Source organism: Globicephala melas, chromosome 13, assembly GCF_963455315.2.
Source record: "Globicephala melas chromosome 13, mGloMel1.2, whole genome shotgun sequence".
Classification (NCBI taxonomy): Eukaryota; Metazoa; Chordata; class Mammalia; order Artiodactyla; family Delphinidae; genus Globicephala; species Globicephala melas.
In genome coordinates this window covers 79,775,990-79,793,633 of record NC_083326.1, presented here as the reverse complement: position 1 = coordinate 79,793,633, position 17,644 = coordinate 79,775,990, and the positions used below count along the sequence as shown (strand labels likewise).

Genomic DNA, 17,644 nt, shown 5'->3' with positions numbered 1-17,644 from the left:
CCAGGGGGGAAGGTGGGGGTGGGAGAAGGGATAAACTGGGAGTTTGGGACTGACATATACACACTACTATATATAAAATAGATAAACAATAAGAGCCTACTGTGTAGCACAGGGAACTCTACTCAGTACTCTGTAATGGCTTATATTGGAAGAAAATCTAAAAAAGAGTGGATATACATGCATGCAAAACTGATTCACTTTGCTATAAGGCAGAAGCTAACACAACATGGTAAATCAACTCTACTCCCATAAAATTCTTTTTAAAAATTGAACGATGTCTGTAGTGGGGTGGTGAGGATAGAGAGTGGGGTCTGGGGTGCAGGGAAGGGACTGTTACTAGCCTGCCTGATTCTCAGCCACTTTTCTCCTGGGTCACCCAGTACGTATCCTGTACCAAGCAGCTCGGGTTAGAGGTGGAGAATCTACGGCAAGACCCCAGAGTATCCCGTCTTGTTCACTAAAGAAAGCATACGGAAGACCAGAAAAGCACCTGGGATAGCCTTGAATAAGCTCAGCTAGACATGAAACAATAAAATCATTTATAAACTTTATCTCTTTAGCTATCACTAGGAATGACTTGTAGGTAATATTATCAAGCTTATCCCAATACACCAGGGTGTTTCAACGCCCTGGCTGAAAATTGATGGCAAATCTATCAGTTTTCATCTTGAGGGATGGTGAAGTGGGTGGAGAGACAGTCCTCCAAGGAGGCATATAAGGATCTCTGGGAGTACTTTTTAAAACTTCTGCATAATGGACACTGGCTTTTCTCACGCTCCCAGTATCCCTTCTCCCTCCCTCTTGATACTGGTTGGTTCCCTGGTTAGACTTCCTGCCCCTCAGAAAATACTTATGCTATCAGCAACAGGGTGGTCCTAAATGGCTGAAGCCAAACAGCAGAGCCCACCTCTCATCACAGTGACTGGCTGAGGGATGGTCATGTGACACAGTTTGGGCTAATGAGATACAAGCAGACTTTTGCCAGGGGCTTCTAAAAAGCACGATTCCTAGATCTAAGGAACCATAGGCAAAGAAGTTCTCTTCCCTCATAGACTATGAACAGAGAAGCAGACACCTGTGAGGGTTGCTGGCAGCCATTTTGTGCCTAAGAGGGAGCCACCCTCCAGCTGAAGAAGATAAGGGGGAAGGCGGAGAGGACAGTCAGAGAAAAACTCATCCCGTGGTACCTTGTTGAACTGAACAAGTTTCAGTAGAACCTGGACTTTTCATGAACATTTCCTTTATTATTTCAATCAGTTTGAATTGGCTTTCCTTTTCCTTACAACCACAAGATTTCTCTCTGAAACAGCTTCCTCCCTTGAGTGTGTCAAGGCAGCAACAGATCAAGAATTATTGCAACTAGTTCTCTTCCCCCTCTTGGGGATTAAGATCAGATGACCCCTATGCTGGTGCATTTTGCAGTGAAAGCGATGAGATTGGCCACGTTGAGATCAAACATTTGAAATCAAGGTTGTCTCTTTTTAATGCCTCTTTTTTTTTTTTTTTTGAGCAGCCAATTAATTCCTTCTTTCAGAACCAAAGCAACTTTCTTCAGAGATGTTGTGATGAAAACACTTACGAACAAAGACATAATAAACACACTCAAATTTCCTTGCTATAATTTGAAAATCCATGACTGAAATGCTGTTTGATGTCAGTTGTGTACCCATCACTCTCCCAAATGTCTCAGGTTTCACCCCCTTCATGAAGCAACTATGATACTGTCTAAATTTCAAGCATTTCCCCTGAAATCTCACCTAATGATAGTTGCCCAGGCACCAGGGATTCACACTATTGTAAAAGAGTGAGTTTGTATAGACTGGGATTGGTGCTGAACAACTTACAGCAGCAAAGCCAAATTGTGTCCTCAACTTGACATAAGACTTTAGCAGGAGAAGATCCACTCCACAAGTGCTGAACTTATGGCAGCATTTCAATGAATTCTCAGGAAACCATTTTCATTGTGACCATTGTTTAATGACAATTGAAATAAGCCACTGGTGATAACTGGCATTGAATGAGGGAGCCCCGGTTTTCAGGATATTTACGAACACACTTTGATCTGAGCACAATGAAAAGTTTACGAAGCATCCAAGAATCACTATCTCTACAACCTTTCTGAAGGAAAGTTTCACCCTATGTATGACAAGCCTTAAAAATACATATTCTTTTCCTCTAGCAAATCTGCTTCTATCCAAGGAAATTATGCAGCAAGGATGAAGAGATTTATCCACGAGGATATCTACCACAGCAGTGTGAGTAACAGTGAAAAACATCTAAATGTCCAGCAGCAGGCATTGGGGCAATAAATTGTGGTCTATCCAGACAATGGTATATGATGATTTGAATTTGGTGCTACTCTTTAATGTCGCTGTAGATGTATACTCACTGATTTGGAAAGGAGTATAATTTCAAGGGAAAATGCATGTCACAAATATAAAGAACTTAGATCATAGAAAATTTTAAGATATATATTCATAAAAATTTATAGACATTCCTTAAAAATGTATATAAACTGATATAAATTATGTTTTAAAATACTGACATATGGCAAGGTATATATGTAATAATATAACAAGCTGGAAGTAAATATAACAAATTGTTATCTCAGGTTTGAATTGTAGGTAAATAATTTTTTATTTTGGTTATTTTTTTTCTGATTTTAAAATAATTTATTTATACTGTCTAATAATAAGAATAGTGATTTTCATATTTGTAAAGCAATTCTGACTAACCCTATCAACATAAGCAAAATATAAGTTTTTAGTGTTGGTCTGAATGATGTAATTTAAAAGTATATTTTGGGCACAAAGGAACTTATCTACAAAACAGAAATAGAGTTACAGATATAGAAATCAAGCTTACAGTTACCGGGGGGTAAGCAGGGGGAGGGTAAACTGGGAGATTGGGACTGATATATACACACGCCTATATATAAAATAGATAAATAATAAGGACCTACTGTACAGCACAGGGAACTCTACTCAATACTCTGTAATGGCCTATGTGAGAAAAGAATCTGAAAAAGAATGGATATACTTATATGTATAACTGATTCACGTTGCTATACACCTGAAACTAACACAACATTGTAAATCAACTATACTCCAATAAAAATTTTTTTTTAAAAAAGTATATTTTGGGCTTCCCTGGTGGCGCAGTGGTTGAGAGTCCGCCTGCCGATGCAGGGGACACGGGTTCGTGTCCCGGTCCGGGAGGATCCCACATGCCGCGGAGCGGCTGGGCCCGTGAGCCATGGCCGCTGAGCCTGCGCGTCCGGAGCCTGTGCTCCGCAACGGGAGAGGCCACAACGGTGAGAGGCCCGCGTACCGCCAAAAAAAAAGTATATTTTAACACACTCTATCAGGCGGGGTACAGGCAGGAAGTCAGAGCTCATGCAAGATAGTTCAAGAGAGGGACTGTGATATAGGGGCGCAGTTACAAAGGTGTCAGAAGAGCTGAAAGCCAAGTAAGTGAGGGCAAGACATGCTAGAGATTTAACAAAAGGAGGAAGTGTGTACCCCCTCCAGGGCTGGAAGGACAAAGGGAAGAGGAAGCCTTCAAAAGCCCTAGAATTCGGCCACCTGGCAGAAGCTGGACTCACGGAAGACACGTAGTCTCAGTCGGAGGTGCCACCAGAAACTGAGAGAAGGGGAGAAATATGCTGATCTCTCTCTCTCCCCGCCTCCCTCTCCCCACCCCCACCCCCACCCCAATTTCCTGCTCCACCTCCTATTGGCCGAACCTACCGGGAAGCCAGCTGGCAAGGGTGCCTGGGAAATGTAGTTTGCAAGGATCAGCTCCCTGTGGGGACCGGGAAATGGAAATGAGGGCCCAAAACAAACGGTTATGTTATAGCTTATGCAAATGCCTTGGCTCCAGGTGCTGACCAGCTACTTTTAGACCATAAAGCTGGTTCTCCCTTTAATCAAGGACCTCTTTGCAGACGATAACTTTGTAATCCCTTACCTTTTGATCCTAAACCTGACACTCCCAGAATTGCCATGGCTTAGATGCATATCCAGAATTAGGATCATTCTCTCTCTCTCAAAATCATTATCAAAATCCATGTTTCTAGGAAATGCAGAACCCTCCTACTTCTCCCAGTTTCTCTCCCCAGGAAGTACTGTATATTCCAGATCTTCAGAGACCACCTCCTCTTGCATCAAAACTCGTGTGTTCTAAGTCTCACACTTTTTAGACCCTTATCGTTGATAAACAAACTAATGCTAAATCTTTCCTCCCTACTGACACTGATTAAGGTGACTCCGTACCCAAGTAACACATCTGCAATACAACTCTACTTTTAAGATTATCATCTGGTTATGAAACTAATTAATGGATATCAGGAAAAGATTTTAAAATTAGGAAAAAATAAAAGCCAAGTATAATCCCCTCACCATCTCTTTGGATGTCCTTTGTTTCACTGTCTGTGACTACTCCCAGCCGGATTTCATAAAAGCAATCCTGGGAGACTCGATTTTAATTCTGTCTTTGCTTCCTTGGGTGTGCCATTGGTCTTAAGAGCCTTCGGTTCTTCCACTGCTTTGCAGAGTGTGGGTGATGCCTCCATTCTTTGTTTCCTGGAAAACCAGGTCAACTCTCTGCCCTGTCCCTTCTACATACATCACGTGTCCTTTCTCTCATCTGTAAATGGGTCTTTGAGAGCAGGACTGTGAGAAATGCCACATGACATCCGGTAATGTGTCAGGTTAAAAGATGACAAATGTTGGAGGGGGAGGTGAGAGCAGAGACTCACAGTGGAGTCTTAGGTGGGGAAGGTTCTTGGGCAGGTACACTCACATTTAATATCCATGTACTGGGACTGTTTAAATAGTAGCATTTGCAAGTGATTTGGTTTAACCTGACAACTGAGAAGTGGGAGGTGACAGGAATGAATGTAAAGAGTTTTGTTGTCTGAAAGGCCCAGGGTGGAGTCCTAATTCTGTCACTTCGGTGTTGGGTAACTTTGGGCCTGTGAAGAGGACCTAATGGTGTCTACGATAACATTATCGTTCACCTATGTGCCATGCACGATCCTAAGCGTGTTCTCATTTGAAATACGTGATTCTACTCGGTCCTCGCCTCACTATTATTCTTCCCATAGAGGAGCAAACTGAGGCTTTGAAAGGAGAAAACAACATGCTATTAAGTGGCAAAGTCTGGAATTGAAATCAACTCAAGTAACATCAAAACATATGTCTTGTTTTAGGGTGTTTTTTTTTTTTTTGTCTCTCTCTCTAAGTTTCAGGTGTACAGGAGCATTATAATTCAACATCTGTGTACCCTACAAAGTGATCACCACTGCAAGTCTAACTGCCATCCATCACCATACAGTTGACCCCCTTCACCTGTGTTACCCACCTCCCCAAGCACCTTCCCCTCTGGTAACCACTAATCTGTTCCTTTATGTGTTTGTTTTTGTTTGCTTTGTTTTTTTGGATTCCACATTTGAGTGAAATCATACGGTATTTGTCTTTCTCTGACTTACTTCACTTAGCACAGTACCTTTAAGGCCCATCCACCTTGTGGCAAATGGCTGGATTTCATCCTTTTTATGGCTGAGTAGTATCCCATTATACATATACACCACATCTTCTTCATTCATGCATCCATCAACGGCCACTTAGATTGTTCCCATATCTTGGCTATTGAAGTGGAATATTGGGGTCTCATACTCTTAACTTTTTGAGGAACCTCCATACTGCTTTCCAGAGTGCCTGCACCAATTTACAGTCCCATCAACAGTGCACAGGGTTTCCCTTTTCTCCACATTCTCCGATTCTTGTCTTTTTGATCATAACCATTCTAACAGGTGTGAGGTGACATCTCATTGTGGCTTTGATTTGCATTTCGCTGATGATTAGAGATGCTGAGCACCTTTTCAGGTACCTGTTGGCCATCAGGGTGTGTCTTCCTTAGCAAAACGTCTATTCAGATCCTCTGCCCAGTTTTTAATCAGGTTTCGCTGCTGCTGCTGTTGTTGAAAAGCATGTGTTCTCAACCACTACTGCATTTTGTCCCCCGTTTTGACTAGCAGGGGCTAAACAAGGGATAGCAGTTGCTAGCTATTAATTTACAGATAGTACCTCCAAAGCTTGCCCAGAGTTTTGTTAGATTTTGTCATAAAAAATTTTATATGGCAGAAAATCAGAATGATTTTGTTGAAGGTCAAGACCAGAGAGGCAATCTTTGAAATGTCTGCTGTTCTCTTGTCTTTTATGAAAGAATGTTCCAAATCCATCTTTGTTACTTCTTAAAATGTGATCTACTTCCTCGAATCAGATTAAGATGGAAATGAATTCCTGCTAAACGTACTTGGGCTGATACAGATGTCAGCTGGCCATGCTCTGTCAAGTGGTGAGGCGGGGGAAGGGAGGCCATTGGAGAGGAGAACACTGAGGAACAGGCAAGACGAGTCGCAAATTTTAGACTCATTATGGGCAAGCTGTAAAGAACGGAGAGGCAGAGAGTGGGTAGGGTCCACGGGAAGACGTACACATGAGTCCAGAGACCTTAGCTTGCGTACTGATATTTAAGCTTTGGTGGTTTTATGATGGTGATAGACACTTTCCTTTGGGGAGAGTGAACGTTTTTGTCGTAAGGGTATAAGGCAGGTACCTACCTATGTAGGGATAACCCTGATCTAGTGACCTCATCCACACGCAGACCTTCCAATTAAAATATGAAGTGAGCTATTGAATTCTTTAAAGACTCTCTTCAATAAACGCAAGGTGCATCCTTTAGGGAGTATTATTTTTGAGATATAACTGACATACTAAGTTTCAGATGTACAACATAATGATTTGATATTTGTAGAGTACGCTGGAAAATGTTCACCACAATAAATCTAGTTGCCACCATCACCTTACATCGTTACAGGAAATTTTTCTTGGATAAGAACTTTTAAGATGGACTCTCGTCATAACTTTCAAATATGTAATACAGTACTATGAACTACAGTCACCATGCTGTATAGTCATTCTGCAAAATAAATGACCTGAACTCTTAAAAACTGTCAACATATGCATCATCTGGGGCCTCTGGGAAGCAAGCACTGAGACAGGAGTACAAGAGGCTTACTGAGGGTGAGAAAGAGAAAAGAAGGAGAGAGGAAGATTGGGCAGAGAGAGCCTCAGGCCACAATAGGCATCTCATGAAGTCTCGGCCAATGCAACGGGGAGCTCCTGAGCGAAGCTGACCCATTGATGGGACTCCAAGCGTACGGCAGAAACGGCTCATTGACTGGGGGCTGCTGCGTTGATCCTGGCATTGGCATGAAAGCTGCAGTGGATCCTGAAAGCACCACCCATTTTATAGAAAGAGAAATGGAAGCAAAGAGGAAACCATTCAAGGTCGCATAGCTGGTCAGCTGGCAGAGTCAAGACTAGAAGGCTGGTGCAATTGTTAATTTTGTGTGTCAACTAGACTGGGCCGTGGACTGTGCAGGTATTTGGCCAAACATTATCCTGGGTGTTTCTGTGAGGATGCTTTGGGGTGAGTTTAACATTTAACCTGATAGACTGAGTAGAGCAGATTGCCCTCTCTCATGAGGGTGGGCCTCATCCAATCAGCTGAAGGCCTACACAGAATAAAAGGCTGACCGCCCCCAGCAAGAGGGAGCTTCTTTAGCGTGACTGCCTTCCAGCTGGGACGTCAGGTTTTTTTTTCAGCCTTCAGACTCAAGCTGAAACATCGGCTCTTCCTGTGTCTTGAGCTTGGAGGCTTTTGGACTAGAACTTACTCCATCAGCTCTCCTGGCTCTCAGGCCTTTGGAACTGTGCCACCAGCTCTCCTGGGTCTCCAGTTTGCCCAACTGCAGATCTTGGGACTTGTCAGCCTCCATAAGCACATGAACTAATTCCTTACAATAGATCTCTGTATCTGTATCTATACCTAAATGCATCCCATGAGTTCTGTTCCTCTGAAGAACTCTGCCTAACACACCCAGTCTCCTTGAGAAGGAAGACGAGTGTGAAGATGGATACTGGAGAAGCACACACAGAGGATGAACGTTCCGGTTAATAAAGGCAGAGTGATGTATTACAGAGGGTGAGGAGGGAGCCTTGGTGTGGGGAGGAGGCAGCTGATATTCAGGGAAAAGCACCAGTTTAAAGGACCGTGTCATTGGTTTTCTTCCATGGGCTGCAACGGAACCTTCCTCTCCTGCTCTTCCGTGAACCCTCCAGTGAAATCCACGTTACGCACGAGCACCCTGGGAATGGGAAATGTGCTCTGAGGGACCTGGCAAGGTACTGAGCCCGGCGCCAAGGGGGCCGGGTGGAGCAGTGCCCACCTGGCACCTGCTGGGGCCTCACCCAGAAGACTAAGAGGCACACTGGGTGCATAGGTCTTTGAAACCAAATGTGCCGAGGAAATGTTACTATTGTTGTCACTACATCATGAGGATCTGGCATTTTGATAAAGTTAAATCATAAATTATAAAAGAAACATGAAGATTTGAGTGAGATCATGAAAATGTTGCCAGGTAAACTCATTAAGGGCAGGTTAAGGCTAACAACTTCAAGATAGTCATCAAGGGCAGCGATGCAGTGACATAACGGTAGGTGGCGCCAAATGCCATAGCTTGCAATCAAGTCCTGGTTTCTCTCAATCTCTGCCTTTCTCTGCCTCCCTCCTCTTGCTCGATTGAAATGGAAATTGGCTGCCACCATCAATGAGTCCCCATCAGCCCTGGAACTGAGCTGGCCTGCCAGCAGCAAATGTGCTATCCACCTAGTTTAAAAAAAATTTTTTTTTTTTAAATCAAATACATTAATCTCATCAGCTCTTTTGAAAGACTAAACACGAGGGGCCAGCAGTCCAGCTGCTGGGCATTAACAGCCAATGGGAATCCATACGATGGCCTGTCACTCAACGCCCCGAAGGAGCTTCCGGAAAAGGGTCCCAGAATGTAACAACCACCTTGCCAAAGGTGCTTCTATTTAATGATGATAACGGTGCCTAAATTTTCAGAACCTCCCTAATGTCTGGAAATGTGCTAGGCTAGAGATAGCAAATGGGTTCCAACTTGAGCGTCAGTTTCAATATACCCATTAGAAGCAGTGGCCGCCTGTAGCTCCCTGCGGTTCAGTCTCATCAGAAAAGAGTTCTGTGGTAGCAATGTCAGCCATGGTCCCAGGAAGGAAAAGTAGCATCGTGGCACACGACTGCCATTCCCATACCGGGCACTTTACATGCCATTTCTCACTGGATCTTCACAACCACTCCAAAAGTTAAGTGTTGTAACTATTATTATCCCCATTTTATGGTTGAGAAACCTGAAACCCAGATTAGTTAAATAACCTGTACCAGAGGTCACCCAGCTAGCAGGAGTGAAACCTTGCAGGACCCTGTGGGGTTCCTGGGCATAAAAGTCTTTCTGTCTCCCGTTTCTTGATTACAGGAAATAGGCTTCATTCAGCCTCCAGGACCCTCCTTTGAATTCCAACGGCAGGGTCAAACAGCTGCTAATCAGGGAAGGGAGGGAGGAACCGTCAAGAAACAATAGTACAGCCCTGGCCGCCCCAAGGGGGTCATGGCTCCCCTCAAGGGATACACAGAACAATATCTTTGAGCTGTTTTACAGGTACTGAAAGCCCCACTGGGTGGAAGAAGTTAACTGCTTGCTGCCCACAAGCAGGTAGACCAGTTGGAATCAGAAGGTTGATGATGCTGACTCCCAGTGACCTCATCACCAACCAATCAGAAGAACGGCCACGAGCTGATCACACCCTCCTCTTTGAACCACTGCTATAAAACTCCTCACTGCCCCCTCCAGGTCAGGACACACAGTCTTGAGGGCATTAGCCTGCTGTGGTCTCCTTTGCCTGGCAAAGCAATAAAGCTATCCTTTTCTACTTCACCCCAAACTCTGCCTCTGAGATTCAATTCGGAACAGAGGCTGGATTTCGGCTACAGGAGGAAGAAGAGGGCACTCTAGTTGATCACAGGGTGCTCTTTATTGCTGATCACACCACAGTTTACTCCCTTTCTTGAAAATGAGACAAATTAGTCAATTCATCCTGGAGAAAAGAAACAAGTGACGACCCAAGAAAATCTCCTTTCATATTGTCAATTTCCGGGCGGAAAGAGTCTGTGGGTTGGGCTAAGGGGTTAAGTCCCCACGTAGCTTCAGCTCTTTTCTCCTTCCCTGGAAGAGGACCAAGTCAACATCTTAGCAAAATCCGAGCGAAGCCCCTGGAGGTCAAGGAAACCCAGCCCCACATTGCTCAATAACTGCTAACCTCATTTTCCATGTAAGAAGCAGAAGCTGAGCTGAGTTTAAGCCAGTGGTTCAGAGAAAAGAGCCCAGATGCAGAAGAGCTGGCTGAGGCCTGAACTCACATCGGGATGAGGCTTCATGTGACCAGGGCTGCTGCGGTATGAATTCTACGATCCTGTCCGCAGGGTGCTGTTCAATACCAAGTTACATGAGCCACATTACGAGGCTGGGTGCGGGGCAGGTGTAGTCCGGATATTTCTTAAATACCTACTGGGAGTTAGATACTGGCTGGGGATATGAAGCTGAACAAGACACCATCCCTGCCCTCAAGGAGCTCGTGGCCTAGTGGGGGAGACACGAATCAAACAGGCAATTCAACTACCCTCCAGTGGGGCTGGGGGGTTACTGCTCCAGTTTCAGACTGAGCTGAACACAGAAAGTGGCGGGAACAGTTTTTCAAACGGAAGTTACCATGAGGAATTGAAATGTAGAGTGTGACGGCGATGAAGGTTCTCTTGACATCCCCAAGCAGGAGGAAAGATGCCTAAAGCTTTAATGCTGCTGAGAAACCATGAGAAGCCACTTCAGCAAAATAAGCTTAGAGATGAGGGTCCTCACTATGAACTGAAAGTGAAGCATTGAGTTTTACTTCATTTCAGTTCAGTTTTTTAGTGGGTTTTTTTTTGGGGGGGGGATGGAATAGGAAATATTTTCAAATGGGTTTAAAACATATAAGAGCGTGTATAGTTAAAAAGTATTATTTCTACCTTGTCCTCAAGCTATTCATTTCCCTCCCTGGAGGTGACTAACTGTTACCAAGTTCTTGTGTATCCTTCCAGGGAGATATTATATACTTCAATAAACACACACACACACACACACACACTTCTTTTTCCACCACAAGCATTCCCTTTTCACACAAATGGCAGTACTGTTTGCACCCTGATCTCCCCCCAAAGAACAAATATATCTGGGAGGGTTTCAGAGGGCTGTGAGTGCACGACGAGGCTATAAGCAAAGATGACGCCCAGCTCTTGAGTCTTTGGAGCTGGGTCCGGGAGCATGACTGGGGCTGAGAGGCAGTTGTCTGATACGTGGATGTGGACTGGAGCTTGGCGTAGGGGATGGAATTGGAGATTAAGGTCGGAGGTGTTGAATTAAGTGTCAGAGAGGAAGGCTGGGGGAAGAGAGAGAAATTGAGAGAGAGAGAGAGAGAGAGAGAGAGATAGAAACAAAGAGAAGGGACAGAGGGAGGAGAAAAAGGTCACAAAGGGGATGGATGGGGAGAGAGAGGGAGAGAGGAGATGGGAAGGAAGGAGAGGGGAAGAGAGAGGAGAATAAGATTAGAGAATTAAGGACTGACACAAAAGGAAAACTGGCAAAGAGGCAAGAGTACCAAGAAGACGATACAGAGAAGCCTGCCTGTTTGCGTGAATAAAGTTTTACTAGCACACAACCATTACCCAGCTGTTTACAGATTGTCTGTGGCTGCTTTTGAGCTCCAAGGGCAGGGCTGACTAGTGGCAACAGAGACTGTATGGCTTGCAAAGACTGAAATATTTACTACCTGGCTCACTGAGCCCTGGTCTAGAAGAACGAAGCCTGCACTTCTTCATGGCTTACGTTGTGGCCATAGATTATTTTCGGAAACAAAACAAAAAATCCCACCTTGAAAGAAACAAGAGCAGCAGCTCTAAACCACACGTCATCGGTGTGATAATGGTGCCACAGTGCCCAATTCTTGTCATTCTCTCTCCAGCTATGTTTGAGAAGGTTGGAAAGCTGGGAGTCACACACATTAGGGCTGGAGAATTGAGTCCATCACCGGGCTCCCCTGTGCAAAGGACCTAAAGGCAGAGAGGACGCCCGCCCCCCCACCGCTCCGCCTTTCTAAGAAAATGGATATTGGGTCAACCCCCTGCCTTCTATGCTTACAAAATCTCAAATCATATCTTTTCTCTTTTCCTAGTTATTTGCTGGCGTGAGAGCTGGAGCACATCTTGGTGATAATAACGACTATCGTTCATTCGTTAAGGGCTTACTGATGACCTGGAAGTGCAATGCCTCCCCTTCATTTCCACTGAAGGTTGACCTTCAGGAGAGACCCAGAAATTTTCCCGAAGTGTCACTGAAGCTCCTCCTGGTTGTCATAACTTGGGGGGGTACATCTGGTGGCTAGATGCCAAGGATGCTGCTAGATCCTACAATGTGCAGGATGACCTTCTCCCATAAAGCTGTATCTGACCCAAATCGTCAAGAGTGCTGAGACTGAGAAGCCCCATCAGAGGAGACAAGTTTTATTTCTCCTGGAGATCCCAGGGCACCCGGCTTGTTGACGATCACGGTCTAGCTTCTGCCTTTTCCCTTCGCCAGTATGTGTGGTGGGCAGCTTCCAGTGAGCCTCCTTGCGTTTCCACCCTTGTCTAATCTCTTCTACTGGAGGGTACGCTGGACCCAGTGGCTCACTTCTAATGAACAGAATATGGCTTCTGTCTCGGGCATTCTCTCCTGCTCTGGGAAAAGTCAGCTTCCAGACTGTGAGCTGCTCTGTGGGAGAGGCCCACTCAGCAGGGAACTGACACGTCTAGTCTACAGCCAGCGGCCACCTGCTACCTGCCAACAGCGTCGTGGGTGAGCTTGTAAGTGAGCCCTCCCCAAGCTGAGCTTTGAGATGACTCCAGGCCAACGTGGCATCTTGACTGTGGCCTCCAGGGCCAGAGGCCTCTAGGTAAGCTGCGGAAACTGTGAGATAATGTTTGTTTTAGGGTCACTTGTTACACAGCATAGCTAACTAATATATAGCCATAGAGGAGTAAACTCTCCATAGGAAACAATCGACGATTTGCATTATATAAACTCATTTAATTTCTCTTTAGGGTCTAGTCACTGCTTTTACCATGTATATCAGTCTCACCCACTGGCAAAGAAAAAGCATGGGCCCATTTCAGGATGTGAATTAGCCTGGGGAATGACCGGATTGCAAACAAGATAATTCCGTAACTGAGCTACCACAGGAGACAGTAGATTGTAGTATTGAAAAGCACAGATTTTAGAATCAGAGAGACCTGGATTCAAATCCCAGCTCTGCCACTTGTTACCTTTGGGTAAAAGCCATAAGAAATAAATGCCTATTTTATAGGTTAAAAAAAAATAAAACAAAAAACCCGAGGCATGGAGAGAGAGAGAGTGACAGATCAAGGTCACATAGTCAAGGCAACAGACCCAATGATGATCATTAAGTAAACAAACTACTGAGTTGTTTGCAAAATAGGTAAATAGAAGAACAATCTGGGACTTTCTTAATTGATGTGTATACACCTATGTGTGTTTGGATAGAGACTATATCTTATAATTCAGATTTTCCTAGCGCACTTGGCAATCTGGCCTCTAGTGCTGCCATGCTCCACTCATACACACACACACACGCCCCACTTGGATGGGACAGTCATGCCAAGGGTAGTCAGAATATTCCCCTCCGTGGCCCCAGAGGCCCCCTTGGTGTCCCGTGCTGGGCCATGGGCATTGTTGTGACCAGTCTGGCACCTCTCATGATGAGCATACGTTTGTCCCCAGCTGTCCTCTGAGTGATATTTCCAGCCACTGTGTCCTGGACAAGTGCATCCAATGCTGCAAAGGCTCCCTATTGATGAAGGATCTTTACAACCATGAAACAAAACCGCAACTGTGATGCCTCTCACCACCTCTCAGTCTGCAGTATGTAGAATGCTCTAGTGTCGTGGCTTCAGCCTGGGGATCAATGGAGGAGCAAAACGGGCTGAGGTTCAGACACCAAGACTCTGTTTATGCTTACAGAGCCAAAAGGAAACCAGCAGCTCCTGTTTAAGACATCTGTTACATTCAGCTTACCTCTGTTACATTTCATATTCATATTTTGAACATAAAGTTAAAAGCCACTGATTTCAGCAGTTATTATGCTTACATTGTAAATTGTGTGTTTCCTCTCTTCCTCCTCTAAATTTTAGCCTTGCAATTTGCGCAGGGAGCGTGACCTGGTCACACGGCATCTTTGGTCTCTGGCACAACCACAAACACAGAGTGGCTTCTTGGCAGTTACTGGTTGAGTGCGTGAGTGAATGAACGGGTGGAAAATACCACTGTAACATTTGTTGATTTTCAACGTGAACACTCAGCTCATAGACCAAGCCTGGAAAACAGTTACAAGTCCTGAACAGAATGCGGGTGTTATCGATCTCCACAATGTAAGAGCAGTGGTAAAAAAACACAAGAAGAGCCTATGAGGAGTTAACCTCCTCTGCTACAAAGTAAGGGGTCAGGGCAAAATACTCTTTAGGGTGAATGCAGCTATGTTACAAGTGTAACATAGTTGTTTTTTTAAGACAATTTTTTAAAGAACAGTTTTCGGTTCGCAGCAAAACTGAAAGAAAGGTGCAGAAAGCTCCCGTACCGCCCCCTCCCCCATCCGCAGCACCCGCCCTGCACTGGGTCCACACACGCACGGCTTCCACCATTATCAGCATCCCACACCAGAGTGGTGTTCTGTTACAAGTGATGAACCTACATTGATACATTAGCACCCAAAGCCCATCCTTACATCAGGATTCGCTCTTGCTGCTGTATATTCTATGGGTTTGGACAAATGTCTAAAGCCGTGTATCCATCCCAGTAGCATCATGCGGAATAGTTTCACTGCCCTAATAACATATTTCTAAAGTTACAAAATTACCCAGTACCAGAACTAAAGGTAGTGCTGTCTCGGGGCGGGGAACGGGAATCGGGAGTGGGCAGTACATGGGGATACAAGGAAGCCAGACCCTCATCTTTCATAGCAGAAAGCCATCAAAACCTTAAACGTATCAGCTGAGAAACAGCGGTAAAACTTAAATAATCTGGAGACACGGATCACGGGAAACAGCAACAATACGAAAAGTGTTAGACGTGGCTCCCTGGGGAATGGCATCAAGAGTGAGGTGTGGGCAAGGAAGATGGGCTCCTCTTTGGTAAGAGGCTTTCCGTGCTGTTTTTTCTTTTTAACTTGTGTATGTTTCACATTGACTTTTTTAAAAAAACTTAAAAGAATTTGAGAGCCCTACTTGGAATGAAAATACAGAGCCCTACTTTGTTTCCACGACAATCAACACAGCAAGCCCGTCATATCCACTCTCATTTCAGAGTCAAGACAAAATTAATTTGGAAAAGAAAATACAACTGGGGAGCAGAGTTAGCAACCTCAGGAAATTCAGGGAATTGTAATTGAGCACGAATTATCTCCTTAATTCCTTCTGACCAAATCAATAACAACGCTAGGTGAGATATCACGATCACCACCAATGGGTATCAAGTTACTGAGAAACTAATTGGGGTTCAGACTTGTTGGAAAAAGAAAACACCTTCCTTCTCAAAGTTAGCAAACAGGGTTGGGGGGTGGGCATGAGCCGAGACGGGAGAAGAGTGTGGCTGGCAGCCTGGGGTGGAGAAAATTATGAGCTGAACCTGCATATTTTCAAATGTGAAAAGTCTGAACAGAGAGTTCTCCAAAAAGGCGGAAGCATGGATGCCCTTGATGGTGCCAAATGTTCATTCTCATGCTTTCCTGGGGCTAAACAGGGGAGAGGCCGGTTCGCTGTGCAAACCAGAGGGAGGTGAACCAAACACCACAGAGGTGGGTGAGAGATTATTTTGGTTTTCACAACACAAGATTCTACACAGGAAGTGCTAAGATTTTTTTTTAAAACCATCTTGGATGTGCCTTTGGGGGAGAGGTGGCAAGGAGCCTTGATCCAAAGGGGTCCTGCTGGGCACAACTTCTAGATTTTTCTGGGACATGGTAGTCGGGCTGGGGTCAGATCCTAGCTAGAGCTGAGATTCAAGGGTGCCCATTCGCCTAACCTCACGCAGACCTACCTGCCCCCACCCATGTTTGGGTTTCCTGACGGTTGTCTAGGGTTCCCTACTCCCCTCTCACACTCTGTGCTTTGCTCCTGGCTCTCCTGCCCCTTGGATTTATCAATGAGTCATCCCCACTGTGCAGGACATACTGGATATTCTTTCATTCAAAAAAGGCTTACTGAGCCCCCCTCAGGGTGCCAGCCCAGGGCTAGGACAGACACACCCTTCTGGAGTCTCATGGGGACAGGCAGGCAATTAAGCAAATCACAATGCCATGCTATGTAGGCTGTGGGCACATCGGATTCATCAAGGACGGAAGTGACTTCTTAGGCCAAGCAGAGTCTGGAAGGCTAAGAGGCTCTAGAAGAAGAGGAAGGAGGAAGGCGTTCCAGGCAGAAGTAACAGCACATGCCAAGACGTGTAGGTGACTAAGAACTTGATACTGAAGATGGGTCAGTCCAAGGGGAGCATACAGGTAGGGCAGGGGGTGCAGAGTAGTAAGGAAGGAAAGGCAGGTATAATAAGCTGAAGCTAGATTTACCTGTGGACTTTGGTTTACCTGAGGCAATTTCCTCTTTTGCTTAGGCCACTTTGATTTGGGTTTTCCTATCATTTGCAATGAAAAGGGTGTTGACCATGATGTTTGCTAGCACACTGCAAGTATTTTGTCTAGACGACCCCAGACACCCCAGGAGAGTTATATATACTATTACCCTGTGGCTAAACAACCCATGGGAGGTCGTTAATTTCAGAATCATCAGAGATCATCAGAGTTGAGAGATCACCCAACACAACCTTTCCAGCAGATGACAGATAAACTAAAAACGGCTGACATTTACTGAGTGCTTACTTAGTGCCAAGCACTGCTGTAAACGTTTACATGCATTAACCCATTTCACCCTTGCAACACATTCTGTGGGATAGGACTCTTATCTCCATTACACAGATTAGAAAATGGAGTTGCAGAGAGGTCAAGTATCAATACACTTCCAGAGTTGCATGACAAGCAAGGGACAGAGGTGGGGTTCAGATCCAATATGCAGTTTAGTTCCAAAGTCTGTACTCGCCCTGCTCCACTAACAGATGAGCAACCCAAGACACAGAGAGGCTGAGAATTTTCTGAAGGTCACACAGCAAAGTAGTAGAAGACTCAGGACAAGAATACACAGTAGGTCCTCACTTCCCAACATGCCACCCAGGGTCTTTGGCAAACATGATACCTCTTTGAGCTTTGGTTTCCTCATGCAGGGAAGCCTACTTTGTAGGGTAGTGATGGAGATTCACCACGCTAATGTGTGTCAGGTTCTCAGGACAGGGCCGGGTTTATGGGGTCTTCTCGATAAATGCTAGTTGTTAATGTAATTATTATAATTATGGATAATAAGCTGTGCTATTAATGAAGGTGTAAAATGCAGGTGATCTGCCACGGGACCATGGGCAAGTCGCTGAATTACAGGGGCCGTTGGTCCCATCTGTAAAATAGGGTTATTATCCACCCTTTGCTCATGACACCAGAGCATTACAGGGATTAATTAGAAGTTGTATAATGTG

At 44.9% G+C, this 17,644-nt stretch overlaps 1 protein-coding gene across 5 annotated transcripts in view; it reads right to left on the bottom strand.

The window, feature by feature from the left end:
- Positions 1 to 17,644, bottom strand: part of CCDC60 (coiled-coil domain containing 60) — a 267,296-nt gene that overhangs the window by 99,265 nt on the left and 150,387 nt on the right. The window contains exon 1 of one of the 5 annotated variants that reach the window (XM_060310801.1): positions 3,605 to 3,676. The exons of the other annotated variants lie outside the window; for them this stretch is intronic. The gene's annotated coding sequence lies outside the window, so the exon portion shown is untranslated. Of the gene's footprint in view, positions 1 to 3,604; positions 3,677 to 17,644 lie in introns of those variants that run through there. 5 annotated transcript variants of the gene reach the window in all.